General features: G+C 47.0%; 1 non-coding gene across 1 annotated transcript; it reads right to left on the reverse strand.

Annotated features, from left to right (window-relative positions):
• Nucleotides 1–3,342: 3,342 nt before the first annotated feature.
• On the reverse strand, nt 3,343–3,461 carry LOC133371025 (5S ribosomal RNA). Its single transcript, XR_009759235.1, has one exon. It is a non-coding gene; the product is annotated as a 5S ribosomal RNA (ribosomal RNA).
• Between the last annotated feature and the right edge of the window lie 12,472 nt (nt 3,462–15,933).

A 15,933-nucleotide genomic window follows, 5' to 3' on the forward strand; every position in this document is an offset into this window, starting at 1 on the left:
ATGCCAGGGATTGATTTTAGGACCTTCTGCAAACAAAGCAGACAGATTCTCTACCACTGAGCGACAGACATCGACAGATCTGCTGTTTCAGGCATGACTTCTCAGCATCCTTTCCCCTTCTTGGAGGAACTACGAGGGATTAACTCTCCCTCCTTAATGTATTGGGACATGGGAGTGACTTGTGGGAGTGTGGGAAGCATCCTTTTAGCAGGGCAGGGCAGGGCAGGGTATAAGTCACCTACAAGACATCTTGGATGAAAGCCAGCAGAGTTCTCCACCCACATTCAACTGCTAATGGAGATTGAGCTCTGCCCAAAGGATTGTACTTTTATCAAACTAAAAGTGCAATCCTATGCTTGTCTACTCAGAAGAAAGACCCACTGAGTTTAATGGGATTTTCTCCCAGGTAAGAGTGCGTAGAATATGGGTGTTTCCTAAAAACAGTAATCTTAGGAGCTGTTCCTTCTGATGCACAAAATCATAAAAAGGTAGACTTGCAAGGAAGATCTACTTTCCTCACCACACGCACTGTTTACCCCCACACTTAAAATTTGGAGGATAAGGCTGTCATTGGCTACTCGCCACGATGGCTCTGGTCTGCCTTCACTGTTGGAGCCAGTATGCTTCTGAATACCAATTGCTGCACTCATGTCCCACTTGCAGACTTCCCAGAGGCATCTGGGTGGCCACTGTGAGAACAGGATGCTGGACTAGATGGATAACTGACCTGATCCAGCAGGACTCTTCCCATATTCTTATGAACAATTCTTAAAACATAATTGCATTGAGGGCTACCATTCTGGCTTACTTGTTCTGCAAAGACCACATTGTTGCACTTTACAGCTATCACTGAGGACACTGGACAAGTTTCCAGATTAGAAGGTGAACCTTTACATTGAACAAAGATAATGCCATCGCTTGATCATTGCTACAGATCAAGCCGTGCTAAGCATGCAGCTACAGCAGCTGGTTGGAAAGTTAGCAGGCCTAGATCCATGCGTTTACTGATGAATCGGGAAGGGCTCTGAGGCACATGGCTGCTAGTACCTCTGTTGGTGGTTCTACACTCAAACCAAGTGGAGCAGAAGAGCAAAATAAGTGGAACGGACACCCATGGTATATCAGTGCTGCTTTTTCAGCATGGGTATGTTGTATCACATCTAGATTTGTGCCTTTAAAGCAAGAGCGGGGAATCTTTTTCAGCCCAAGGGCCACATTCCTGCATCGGCAACCTTCCGAGGGCCACATGCCAGTGGTGGACAGGGCCTGGAGCAAAAGTCAGGGGAGCAAAGGATACAAATATTACCTTTTCACAGGAGGCTAGTTTCTATACACACCCCTCTCTGTCCTCCACAGAGGCAAGCATGAGGCATGATCAGAGTTCAGGGATGCATCCCAGCCAAGCCAAAACACTCAAGGATGATGCAATGCGGGGCTGGTGGGGTGTGTAGCCTGGGGAGAGTCCTAAGGGCCAGGTCGAGAATATTGGAGGGCCATATTTCTCTCCCCCCCTTGCTTTCAACTATCTGTAAAGGTGTCTCTGAATTTTCTTCTGGGTGACCTACATGCTTTCCACTTAGTTAAGCAATCCTGCGGGATCCTCTGCTACCCTTTGACCTTTTAGTGCTGGGAGGAGGTCCCATAATGACACAATCCCATCAGGGAGTCCTGCTGCACAAGGCCCACTGAAATGACTGAGAGAGCTAAGGAACAGCCTGACTAAGCAGGAGAAGGTCCCGGTGGATCATGCCCTATGGCTCAGATTGCCTGCTGGGCCATCCTTAACAGTGCTCCACATCCGCCACCTGAGGACTCCGCCTCTGAATTTCCGATGTTCCCTGAAACACACCCACTCGGAGGAACGCTTCTAGAAGGCATGAGTGCCAAATGTCAGATCAGAACCATCCCGAAGCCTTGTTGAAGGAGGAGGAGCCAGAGTAGCTGATGCAACATTCCTTCCCAGTCCAACCCCACCCCCCACAACCCACATGGCTGATTCAGGCAGAGAATGTCCTTGCTCATCAAACACACTTAATTGCCTAGGGAAAATGAGCAAGGAGCATTTCACAAGGCTATAGTTGCTGACTCAGTGCATTAATCAAAATGGTACTTAACTTGGCATTAATCATGGGCCAGTGTTATCAAGCAGGAAGGGTCAGCTTTTAGTTAATACAAGGTGTGAGATTTGGTGCCTTTCTCCAAGCAAGGTTAATGACCATTGATGCTGCACCTTGAACTGGTAGGAATCATACTTGGGCTGGGGAGAGGGTCTCAAAGCAGCTGATGAACAGCGCTGGCCGTTAGAATGCACCATTGGTTTGCTCATTTATTTAAATTATCCTCAAGGCTCTGAAGTGATTGGTAGGAACAAACCAATCTTATTCAGCCTCTCAGTCCAAAATGCTCACTCTCTCCCCCTCCCATTATCCACATCTTACAGCTGGGGAAACTGAGGCTGAGAAACAGCAGCTACTCGCTAAAGGGCTGCTTGGCAGAGATATGATCTCTGAACTCAGATTTCCCAACCACATAAATGTGCTAAAGTGAAGAGTTCCCACCTGCTTTTTCTGCTCCTGTGTTGTCAACAGCCTGCATGACATACCAAAAGGAAAAGCAACTTCTCTTAGTGCTGATCTTCACGCCGGGAAAAGGCTTTGATTTGCCTACAATTCCTTTCCTTTCTGTCTTTCCCTCTGAGCACGTGTGAGGCAGTTGCAGTGAAAGACTCAGAAACAGGCGCACTAAACCAACGACAACAAAAACAGCAGCCATTTCAGCTGGAGCCCATGCTGAGCACCTTGGATAGCTCTTTGAAAGTTCAGACTAAACCCCGGAGTGGGTACACTGCCCCACTGACATTGGAGCCACCAGTCTCCACTGGGCTGTATGTATAGTAAGAACCTAAAGAGAGCCTGCTGGATCCGGCCAGTGGCCCATCTAGTCCAGGATCCTGTTCTCACAGTGGCCAACCAGATGCCCATGGGAAGCCTGCAAGCAGGACCTGAGTGCAACAGTCCTCACCCCACTTGTGATCCCCACCTACTGGCATACTGCCTCTGACAGTGGAGGAAGGCCATAGCTATGAGCAGTGTTAGCCTTAGATAAGACAGGACTTTTCGGGTATTCTTACATTCTTGTGTTTTTGAAAGTCCCCTCTATTTATTTATTTATTTATTTATTAAAAACTCTGTCATCTGAGATGTGGGCAGAGCAGGCCCTTCGTTGTTATATGCCTTCAACTCAATTACAACTTATGGTGACCCTATCAATCTTTTTTGGATATGTTCATAGTGTTTTCATGGTAGGGGGCATTTAGAGGTGGTTTACCATTGCCTTCCTCTAAGCCTACGGCACCCAGTATTTCCAGGCGGTCTCCCATCCAAGTAGTAACCAGGCCTGACCCTGCTTAGCTTCCAAGATCAGACGAGATTGGGCGTGTTCAGGGTAGCATGGCCGTAGGCAGAGCTGGCCCTACCATAAGACAAAGTGAGGCAACTGCCTCAGGTGGCTGATCCTGGGGGGGGGGAGTAGCAACACCCCCCAGCTGTTCCTCCTGAGTCCACCAGCCATTTCCCTTGGTTGCCATCTAGCCTTTCCTGGGCCCCCTAAACTGGCCAGCTGCCTGAGGTGCAATGGGAGATGCCAGCCTGTCATCAGTGTTGAAGTACGATTGAATTGTCAGTCCAGATGGCTTATCTGGGGAATGGGAAGGAGGTGCCCTCTTGTCCTTGTCGTCAGGCAGCAAGATATCTTGGGCCAGCCCTGGATGTTTGGGAAGGGGGAGGGTGGGATGGGGAACATGATCTTCCCTGGGGCAAGAAGAACTGGAAGCATGCATCATCATCATCATCATTATTATTACAATCAATATACAAATGCAAAATGTGTCACCTAAGCTCAAATTGCAGCAATTTGCTATTCCCCCCCGAAAAAACATGAAAATTCTTGAACACTTTAGTGTGATTTCCTCCCAATAAACACTTTTTGTATGCGGTTTTGACAAATGTACACATTTTTGCAAGCACTTTCCCCTTATGTAATGCATTTTTATATTCACTAATATATTTGTTTTTGCACACATTTTCCCCAATATATGCATTTTTTGTGAACAATACTTAGTTGCAAAACTCATTGCACAATTTGGGTAAGTGCAGTTTCTGAAGGATGGCTGTGTTTTGGTTCTCATGTCACTTCAGAAAGTGCAAATTTGATAAATTCAGCTTTAAATGTGAACCAAATTGAATTTGTCCCTCATCGTTAACTGTGAGTAAAACTTAGTTGGATAAAACCCTTCGGGATGAAGCCTGAAATATCCCTAGGTGTTCAAGGCCTCATAGTCACTGTCCTCTCAGGATACACAGAGGAATTCTTTCCAGGCATGCAACTGTTTTAAGGTCCAAGCACCTCTGTCAGGAAAGGAGTTGGCAACTCCTTGAACACACACTGCTCTGATGGACTTAAGATACATCCTGAAAATGGTGAGCCAGAGAATACTGGGCGGATTCATGCAATTCCAAGCAACAAAACAAAACCTGCACCTTCCGTCAGCTCAAGCAAGAAGCAGCTTGGATCAAAGAACTTTGCACATTCCAAAACACTCTCCACCCTCCTCCTCCACTCCTCTGGGAAGCGGGTCAGCTCCTGAACTGGCCCACTTCCCATTTAATTTCTCCTGGGTGGAGCTCAACACAGTCAGCTGCGCTGGGGTTTCTCGCTAGTTTCAACTTGAGCGATTAATTGTAGCCAAATCCAGTCATTCCTCCTTAGGGCTATGAACTCGTCTGAGCCAACCGAACAGAGCCCGGGTGTGCCAGGGCTCGGAGCCGAGGTCCAGGCAGGCAGCTGCAACGAAACTGGGTGGATGACTGATGAGGATAGTGTTACGCTGCCTTTGCACTCCTCCTCTGTCAGTTGAATGTAATGCAGCAACCCCACTCCCTTGTAGGCCTTCTGGCCTGCTGTCTGTCTCTTCTTTGGTTGCGTACACATCATACCTTTAAAGCACATTCCTCCTCCCCCCAGAATCCTGGGAACCGTAGTTTAACTCTCTCAGAGCTACAATTCCTTAACAAACGACAGTCCCCAGGATTCTTTGTGTACATGTGGGTAGTGGGGAGGGGGAGAATGTGCTTTAAATGTATGGTGTGTATGCAGCTGGTCTCTTCCTACTGCTCCCAAGTTTTATACATGTTCTGATGCACACACCCCAATCTCCAAGTGGTGTAAGACTTCCAAGGGTCCCTGCGCTTACCCAGGATTTGGTTTCCTTGAAATGAAGTTTAGTGAAGACTATGGTTCTTTAGGATAGATGGTTTATTTAAACATATATACAACCTAAGTGTAAGATAGAGGGACTCACAGCATTAACAGTCTTGGTTCCCCATCAGGTTTTTAGGGGAGTCCTCCAAAGCCATAGCTTGGGAATTTTGAACAGAGAGCAGGCCTCTCTGTGTGTCTTTTCCAACTTTTCCTCTTTTCCTCAGGGTAAAGATTTAACATTCGCCTAAAACTGTACAGTGAAGTTGCCAGATGCACCTTGGTGGGGAGGGAGTTCCATAACTTAGGGGCCACCACAGAGAATGCCCTCTCCTGGGCCACCCCCTCAAGCTTCTGAGAGTAGTGTAACTACTCCCTCTGCTGATCTCAACATCCAAGTGGGTCTGGAGGAAAGGAGGCAGTCTTTCAGATGTTTGGGACCTAAGTCATTTAGGGCTTTGAGAACTAATGTAAGCACCTTAAATTGGGCTTGGTACAAACTGGCAACCAATGCAGCTGTTTTAAAAGAGGGGCTATATGAGATCTAAAGGGAACCCCAGATAGTAATCTGGTTGTTTCATTTTAGACCAGTTGAAGTTTCCAAGTCATCTTCAAGGCCAGCCCCATGTAGAGCGCATTGCAATAATCCAGTCTGGAACATACCAGAGCATGGAATACTATGGCCAAGTCATCTATGCCCCAAAGGGGCCAAAGCTGGTGAACCAGCTGGTGCTAGACAAAGTGGCAACTGAGGCCACTAGAGTCTCCAATGACAATGTGGGATTGAGGAGTACCCCCAAGCTGCAGACCTTCTCCTTCAAGGGGTGTACAACTCCATCCAGAACACCCCACCTCCCTACCTCCTGGACATGAGAACTCTGGACACATAACACCTCTGTCTTTTCAGGATTTAGCATCAGTTTATTGGCTCACATCCAGCCCATCATCACCTCCAGGCACTGGTCCAGCACTTCAACTGTCTCTCCCAATTCAGATGGAACAGAGAGATTTATTTATTTATTTATTTATATTTATTTATTTGTTTCATTTTTAAACCGCCCATAGCGAGTGGCTTTCTGGGCGGTGTACAAAAAGATTAAAATACAGAATATCACAATAAAATCAACCTACCAACAGTAAACATAAACAGCAAAGAAAAAAGATTTAAAGTTATAACATTAAACGCTTAAAATGCCTGGGAGCAGAGCCAGGTCTTAACCTGGCGCCGAAAAGATAGAAGCGTCGGCGCCAGGCGTATTTCTTTGGGGAGGCTGTTCCACAGTTCGGGGGCCACTACAGAAAAGGCCCTAGATCGAGTAACTGTCCTCCGGGCTTCCTGATGGGTTGGCACCCGGAGGGCCTTAGATGCTGAGCGAAGTGACCGGGTCGGTTCATAGCGGGAGAGGCGTTCCACAAGATACTGCGGTCCCACGCCGTGTAAGGCTTTATAGGTCAAAACCAGCACCTTGAATCTGGCTCGGAAACAAATGGGTAGCCAGTGCAAACGGGCCAGAACAGGTGTTATATGCGCTGACCGGCTGGTCCTCGTCAGCAGTCTGGCTGCTGCGTTTTGCACTAGCTGAAGCTTCCGAACTGTCTTCAAGGGCAGCCCTACGTAGAGCGCATTACAGTAATCCAACCTAGAAGTTACCAGAGCATGAACAACTGAGGCGAGGTCATCCCTGTCCAGATATGGGCGTATCTGGGCTACCAACCGAAGATGGTAGAACGCATTCCTTGCCACCGAGGCCACTTGCGCCTCAAGAGACAAGGAAGGATCGAAAAGAACCCCAAGACTACGAACCTGTTCCTTCAAGGGGAGTGTAACCCCATCTAGAACAGGGTAATCATCCACCATCTGGGCAGGGAAGGCATTCACCAACAGTGTCTCAGTCTTGTCTGGATTGAGTCTCAGTTTATTAGCTCTCATCCAGTCCATTATCGCGGTCAGGCAGTGATTCAGCACATCCACAGACTCACCTGTAGAAGATGAAAAGGAGAAATAGAGCTGCGTCTCATCAGCGTACTGGTGGCAACGCACTCCAAAACTCCTGATGACGGCACCCAGAGGCTGCATGTAGATGTTAAAAAGCATGGGGGACAAAACCGACCCCTGAGGGACTCCACAATGGAGAGTCCAAGGTGTCGAGTGATGTTCCCCAAGCACTACCTTCTGGTGACGATCTGCCAAGTAGGAGCGGAACCACTGCCAGGCAGTGCCTCCAACTCCCAACTCTGTAAGTCTCCCCAGAAGGATACCATGGTCGATGGTATCAAACGCCGCTGAGAGATCAAGGAGATCCCTCTCCCGACACAGGTCATCATACAGGGCGACCAAGGCTGTTTCAGTGCCAAAACCAGGCCTAAAACCGGATTGAAACGGATCCAGATAATCGGTCTCATCCAAGAGCACCTGGAGTTGACCGGCGACCACCCGCTCCAGAACCCTGCCCAAAAAGGGGACATTCGCCACCGGTCTATAATTGTTCAAGTTATCTGGGTCTAAGGAAGGTTTCTTTAAAAGAGGTCTCACTACTGCCTCCTTGAGACTACTAGGGACTACTCCCTCACTCAAGGAGGCATTTATCACTTCCTTGGCCCAGCCGGTGGTACTAGTCCTGCTAGCCTTCACTAGCCAAGATGGACAAGGATCTAGAGCAGACGTGGTCGCCCGCACCAGTCCAAGCACCTTGTCCACTTCCTCAAGCTGCACCAACTGAAACTCATCCAATAATGAAAGACAAGACCATGTTCTGGACACTTCAATGGATTCATCTGTCATAACAACGGAGTCTAGGTCCCTACGGATGCATGCGATTTTATTTTGGAAGTGCCCTGCGATGTCATTACAGCGAGCTTCAGATGTTTCAATGGTATCTCGAGGACCAGAATGTAAGAGTCCTCGTACAACCCTAAAAAGCTCTGCAGGGCGGCAGAGAGATGTCCTGATAGAGGCAGCGAAGTGGGACTTCTTCGCCGCCCTTACCGCTTTTATATACGACTTAGTGGAGGCACTTACCAAAGCATAATTGCATCCGTCTGGAGTTCGTCTCCATCTGCACTCCAGCCTCCTTCTCTCTTGCTTCATCACTCTCAGCTCCGGGGTATACCACGGAGCTGTATGAGCTCTGCATCGAAGAGGGCGCGCGGGAGCAATCGTGTCGATAGCCCGGGCCATCTCCGTATTCCACAGTTCGACCAAGGCCTCAACAGGAGCGCCAGTACTATCAGCTGGAAAAACTCCCAGAGCCCTCTGAAAACCAATAGGATCCATAAGCCTCCGAGAGCAGACCAACTTAATAGGTCCCCCACCCTTGCAGAGGGAAAGAGTCGTTGTAAGTCTAAAACTCAGCAGGCGGTGATCTGTCCATGACAATGGAGTAGATGAAAAACACCCCACCTCCAGATCACCATCTCCATGACCAGTGGCGAAGATCAAATCAAGAGTGTGACCCGACACATGCGTTGGGCCAGTAACAAATTGAGACAGCCCCATGGTTGTCATGGAGGCCATGAAGTCCTGAGCCGCCCCAGATAAGACAGTCTCGGCATGAATGTTGATATCCCCCAACACTACAAGTTTGGGGGACCTCAACAATACCTCCGAGACTATCTTTCCCCTATTTATTATGCAATTGCTGTGCATAGTTTAACTGCTCCTAGCAAAAAGGAAGGAGCTAGTTTCTGCAGGTAGCACTGAAGCACGAACTCCAGGAGTAGGGAACTTTTAGCTCTCCAGATATTGCTGAACTACAACTCCCATGCATCCTAGCAAGCATGGCCAATGGCCAAGGATGTTGGGTGTGGAAGTTCAACGACATTTAGAGGCCCAAAGGTTCCCCACATGTGCCTAACACTAACCACTGGGAATCTTTTTCAGCCACCTCTCTGGCTTCTGAGATTTCAGCATCATGCAACCACATGCTTTCATGAAGCTTAAGGGTTAGAAACATGACTGAAAAACAAACGCAAAAAGCTATAGCTGAAATTTGAACCAAATACTGTATACTTGCTTTTTTCTGCATAACGGGGGATTTGCAGTGCAGTCACAGTACCCCTGGCTATGTTTATATTACCGCTCTCAAACCCATTAGAACTGTCTGTTTTTAGTAATATTTTCATACATTAACTCAAGTTGCCTTTTCCCCCCTTTTTCTGGCGAGGTTGTTGTAGCTGTGAAGGACCATATAGTTCAGTGGCAGAACACAAACTTTGACTACAGAAGGCCCTGGGTTCAATCCCTGGCATCTTCCATTAGAATGAAGAAGTGCCAGGTGATGAGAAAGGCCTCCCTCTTGCCTGAGATCCTGGAAAACCATTGCCAGTCAGAATAGACCAAGGATGGGGAATCTAGGAACATGGGAAGCTGCCTTATACTGAATCAGACCCATTGGTCCACCTAGCTCAGTGCTGTCTACACCAGTGATTCCCAACTTCCCCCCCCCCCATGGACCACTTGAAGAATTGCTGAGGGTCCTGGTAGACCACTTATGGATACTTCTACCTGTTAAGAACATAACATAAGAAGAGGCCTGCTGGATCAGGCCACCTAGTCCAGCATCCTGTTCTCACAGTGGCCAACCAGATGCCTGTAGGAAGCCTGCAAAGAGGACCTGAGCACAAAAGCACTCTCCCAGCACCTGGTATTCAGAAGCATCCTGCCTCTGGCTGTGGAGGCAGAGCATAGCGGTTGTAGCAATTGCAATGCACTGTGCTAGATGCTGTCTGTTTTTTAAATGGCCTTTTTACAGACATTCCATTGACCACCTGAATGAAACTCACAGAACGCCGGTGGTCCACAAACCATAGCTTGGGATCCCCTGGTCTACACTGATTGGCAGCTTCTCACCACGCTTTCAATCTCCCAGCCCTATCTGGAGATGCCGGGGATTGAACCTGGTCCTTGGAAAGTTGCCCTGTGTAATATTCTTAATTGAGTTCATCATCTCCAAAAGAATAGCAGAACAGTTGCTTAAATCTCACCCGCTGAGTCATAGGAGGGGCCATGGTTGCAGTCAACCTCCTTTAACTCTTTACACGCTGTATACCACACCTTGAATCCAATGTGGGCCTCTGGCTGAAAAAAGGTTCTCCATGCCTGGAATAGACAACCTGCAACCAAAAGCATCTGACCAGCTAAAAGGAGGCTTCCTCACATGTTCTTTCTGTGCTCTTGTGTTTGCACAACAAGCAGAAATTCCGCAGCAGGAGTTTGGGAAAGCGTCAGCCGCAGAATTTCTGCTTTGCAGATGTGCCTCCACAGCTTCTGACCCGCCAAACGGATAACAGCTGTGTACTTTCACTTGCCAAGTGCTTGGCAAGGCCCCTGTTTTCGCAATCCCAGGCAGGCAGCAAAAAAGCAGGAGGCTTATCAGTCCTGCTGTTAGGGTTGCCAGTTCGCCAGAGGGAGGGGAAAAAGCTGGCTTGGGCTGCTCTTCTGCCATTAAGAGATGTTTGATCTGCCCAGAAATCATCAGGCAAAGCTCTGAGTGGCAAAGAACCCAACAGCACGATCCCCTTCCAGTTACTGCAATTCGTGCTCCTGCTCTTTAGGGAACAGCAACAGGGATCTGTTCAAACGTTGGCAGCCTTAGCTGTTCGTAGCTGGTGGTCTTCATTTGGCCCAATAGGTCACAACCCGTGCAGGTCTCTATTAACAGCAGAAGAGCCCCCTCAGGAAAAAGAAGTGGCAACTCTCCCTGTACCAGACAGCTGCCTCAGTGAATTCAGGTATAATCAAGGGCCTGTAGTGTTTGCATACTGAGTTTTTGATTTAAAAAAATTATAAACTCCTTGATGAAAAAGTTCTCCAAGCAGTGTAAACATAAAATTGGAGATAAAACAGTTTTCCTCCACCCCTGTTGGGCCTGCTTATATTTAACAGCAAAGTGAGACTTTTCTTGGCATGAAATCAAAGTGATGGGGGAAAGCTCTAATTCAGGGATGGAGAGCCTGTGGCCCACCTAATGTTGTTGGACTCCAGTTCCCATTAGCCCCCCCCCCAGCATGGTCAATGGCCAGAACGGATGGGAGCTGGAGTCAAACAACATCTGGAAGGCCACTAGCTCTGCTCTGATTTCTACATGCCATGCAGCTTAATGCACAGGAGAAGGGCCAGTAAAAAAATAGCATGTTCAAACCATACATTTGTTCCACCTTAAACAGAAATGGCTTCATCCAAAGGATCCTGGGAAGGATAATTTGTGAAGAGTGCTGAGAGGAGTCCTAGAGGACAGCCTTTCCCAACTAGTGGGCCACCACGTGTTGTTGGACCACAACTCCCATCAGCCTCAGCCAGCATTGCCAATGGTCAGGAAAGATGGGAATTGTGGTCCAACAACATCTCGTGGCCCACTAGTTGGGAAAGGCTGGTCTAGGAGATCCCTATTCCCCTCATACAACTACAGTTACAGACTTCTCTGGGAAGAGGGACAGAATAATAAACCACTGTGGAAACTGTAGCTCTGCCATGGGAATAGGGGTCTCCTAACAACTCTCAGCACAAATAAACATTCCCAGGATTCTTTGGGGGAAGCCAGAACTGATTACAGTGGAATAATAGTGGCATGAATGTTCAGTGTGAATGTGCCCCTAGACAGATACAAAGCTTCCGGTCTCATCATGCAGGGGTTGGTGGTTCAACGGTGGAAGAGGAAGGAAAGGGGGGCAAGGAGGGATGTCTACAGTCAAGGAATGCGGCTGAGCAAGGAATGTGGCATTGAGCTTTTCTAGTGTGCTCTGCCTGCCCCTGGGTGTGTGCCCAGCAGTGAGCTTGGCGGTGCCACACCCAGCTGGAATTCTGCATTGTCAGTCGTCACCTCTCTCTCAAAAGGGTCTGTGGATTCCCAGCTTGTTTGTGCTCAAAGGCATCTCCTGCCAATCTCCTAGGCTGAAAGGAGACTTGCTGGTGTGAACGATCCCAACTTCCGTGAGCCTCATTGCCGATGCCATCCATATCTCAGGTGCTTCTTAGCATTTGTCTGGAAGAAGCCTAGACAGGCGGGTGTGGCTGTGAGTAGAATCAGTATTAAATTCTGGGCTACAAAGGCAATGGGTTTGCAGCAAGCATGCTGAGCTTGGCATGGGCCCGGAAGGGCAGCCCCCAGCTCTCTCCCACACTCTTGCCACTTGTTCCTGGAGCCTGCCCTCATTACTAATTAGATCTGGAGTGTTTAATCTACTGGGAGGTTGTCCCCAGTTAATTGGACAGCTGATTTTTAAAAAAAATTTAGAACCATTGGGTTGGAAGGGATATCAAGGGTCATCTAGTCCAGCCCCCTCCCAATGCAGGAAATCTGCTGCTACAGCATCCCTATTAGGCCATCCAGCCTCTGCTTGAAATTTCATGCAACAGAGACTCCATCCCATTCTGAGGCAGTCTGTTCCTCTGTTCAAACAACTCATACCATCAGGAAGTTCTTTCTTTTTTTAAATTGTAATCTGAATCCATTGGTTCAGCTCTTACCCTGTGGAGCAGGGGTAGTAGTGGCAACTGGTGGCTCCATGTCATTCAGGCAATGGAATCCACCCTGGGTTTTAGTCTAAACTTTCAAGGAGCTGTCCAAGTGCTGCAACTTGAAAGCTCCTTGAAAGTTGGAATAAAACCTGGGGCGGATTCTACTGTCGAACTGACATGGAGCCACCAGCCACCACTGAAGGATAGGGAACCTTTTTCAGTCCAGGGACCACATTGCCTTCTGGGCAACCTTCTGAGGGCCACAGTCCAGTGATGGGCAGTACCTTTATAAAGTGCCCTAGTTTCTATGCACATTCACACACCTCTCTCTGTCCTTCATGCATGCAATATCTAAATATAAAATGTATATATTTATTATAAATGATCTCCAAGTGATTTAACAAAAGCATCAGCAATAAAACAGTTGAAAAATATATTTTTATATATAATTCATATATTTAAAAAAACTAAAACAATTTCACACATAAAACAAGTGCAAAACCAATACAGATTCAGACAGAGGTAGAAAAAATAATAATCTCCATTTAAAAGGCTTTGTAAAAAAAAGGAAGTTATTCAATAGGCATCAACAAGACAATAAGGATGGCTCCTGTCTGATAATGTAACAGGAAGGAGTTCCAAAGGGTAGGTGCCACCACATTAAAGGCCCAGTTCATAAGGAATGGACGTCCTGATGAGATGGTACATGCAGGAAGCCCTCTCCTGCAAACCAAAGTGATCAATTGGGTATATATAATGGGTGAAGAAACTATGTTATTTCCTTCAAAACTATTGCTTTTACTTGGACACCAGTTGATGCACATTTAATTTGGTGAACTAATTTGTTAATCAGCTAAAATTCAAACAATGAATCAACATTGATTTCTTGAAGCTGCTGACAGCTCTAATAATCCTTGAACATAACCTTTTTTTGAGGATTGGAGCCAGAACAGAGCTGGGGAGACCTTCCAGCTATTCAGATTGATTCCAGATGACCTGTTTATTGAGCATTCATTCTCATTTGTTAGCCAGGAGATTAGACAACTATTTAATTAACATTTATTATGAAGTGCTTGTGGGAAGGTTAGATGACATTGTGTCAAAGCAAGCGTTATTCCAAAGGATCAAAAGATCTGTCAGTTTTGATTCTCTCAGTTTCTAATTTTTCAATCTTAAATTCAGTTCTTACATTTCTGTAGCAATTTGCAAATTTATTCTTTAAAACATCCTCATGAAAATTCTCCAGCATTTTCGTGCAAATTTCTCTTAATAAACACATTTTTGTAGTCAGTTTTTTACTAATGTACACATCGTAGCAAGTCATTTCTCAACATTTAATGTATTTTTGCATGTTATTTTCATTCATATATTCATTTTTATGCACACATTCCACTAACACATGCATTTTTGTAAACATTGGTTGGCAAATTGCATCTCAAAATTTGAATGAGTGCAAATTTGGAAGGATGGCTGTGTTTCGATTCTCATATTGTTTCAGAAAGTGCAGGTTTGATAGGTTTGGCTTGAAATGTGCACTGAATTCTCATCCATCCCTATTCCACACTTTCCAGTTTGGGAAATGGGTGTTTTATATGTGACTGGGATAGACCAGGGTTTAAGCAAATGAGGCTGATGCTTCCATGTGTAGCTGGAGCCTTTTGGTGGAGGCAAGCCAAGGAATGACTGTAATTGAGGTGGAGAAAGGTGGAGCTGATGGGATAAGGGCAGCATTCTCCGAAACAACGTTGCTCCCATTGTGACTGTTGGGGGGGAGTGGCACAGATAGAATGGGGTTGAGTGCTGGGAGGGGGAGGCATGTGTGTGTCATAGAGGTCCTCAGGATTCCCATGTGGTGGCCTAAATACTGCTGTTAGGAAATCTTTCAGAATGCCCTCAAGTCCCATCCTGGATCCCAGCACCTACCTATGAGTCAACAACACCGGAATGGGTTTTCTAAGGGCTAGACAATGGCACCCCGGTCAGCAAAACAGTGAAAGGTATGTCTCCAACAAGTATGTTCCTGCCTCTCCGCCCACTTCTTGGGGACAATGGGGATTAAAAACTGGGTCACACAGAGGGGGTGGGATAAGCTTTGCAAAAGGCATTGGCCAGATCCACAGAGGATCAATGGTATGTTTGCATGGGGATGTTTATTTATTTATTTGGGTGTTACATTTCTATTTCACCTTTCCTCCAAAGGACTCAACATGGCATACCTGGGTCTCCCCTGTCCCCATTTTATCCTTACAATAACCCTGTGAGGTAAATTAGGCTGAGAGACAGTGACTGACCCAAGGTGTTTCAGTGCATTTTGAGACAGGATTTGAACCCTGGTCTCCCAGGGTCTAGTTTCACACTCTAAAAAGGTGGGGAACCTTTTTCAGCCTAAGGGCCACATTCCCTTCTGAGCAACCTTCTGGAAGCCACTTACCAGTGGTGGGCAGGGCTAGAGGCAAAAGCAGCCAAAGCAATGGATGTGACACTTTGAAAAGCAGGTTACACACCAGCACACCAAAAAACCGACATTTCTACCTACTCAGCAATACTACAAGCGAGAAGGATCTTGGGATTATTGTTGATCACAAGCTGAATATGAGCCAACAGCGTGATGTGACTGCAAAAAGGGGCAAATGCTATTTTAGACTGCGATAACAGAAGCATAGTTTCCAAATCACATGAAGTATTAGTTCCCCTCTGTTCAGCACTGGTTAGGCTTCATCTTGAGTACTGTGTCCAGTTCTGGACACCACACTTTAAGAAGGATGCAGACAAACTGGAACAGGTTCAGAGGAGGGCAACAAGGATGATCAGGGGACCGGAAACAAAGCCCTATGAAGACAGACTGAAAGAACTGGGAATGTTTAGCCTGGAGAAGACTGAGGGGAGATATGATGGCACGCTTCAAATATTTGAAAGCTTGTCACACAGAGGAGGGCCAGGATCTCTTCTCGATCATCCCAGAGTGCAGGACATGGAAAAATGGGCTCCAGTTGTAGGAAGCCAGATTTCGGCTGAACATCAAACATCCTGTTAAAGCTGTACGACAATGGAACCAATTAGGCTCTCCAACACCGGAGGCATTCAAGAGGCAGCTGGACTGTTACCTGTCAGGTATGCTTTAGTTTGGATACCTGCATTGAGCAGGGGGTTTGACCCTTCAACTGTACTATTCTATGATTCTACTCTCACCCCTCTCCTATCTAGGCAAGCAAGATGCATTA

This window comes from Rhineura floridana, chromosome 15 (assembly GCF_030035675.1).
Source record: "Rhineura floridana isolate rRhiFlo1 chromosome 15, rRhiFlo1.hap2, whole genome shotgun sequence".
Taxonomy (NCBI): Eukaryota; Metazoa; Chordata; class Lepidosauria; order Squamata; family Rhineuridae; genus Rhineura; species Rhineura floridana.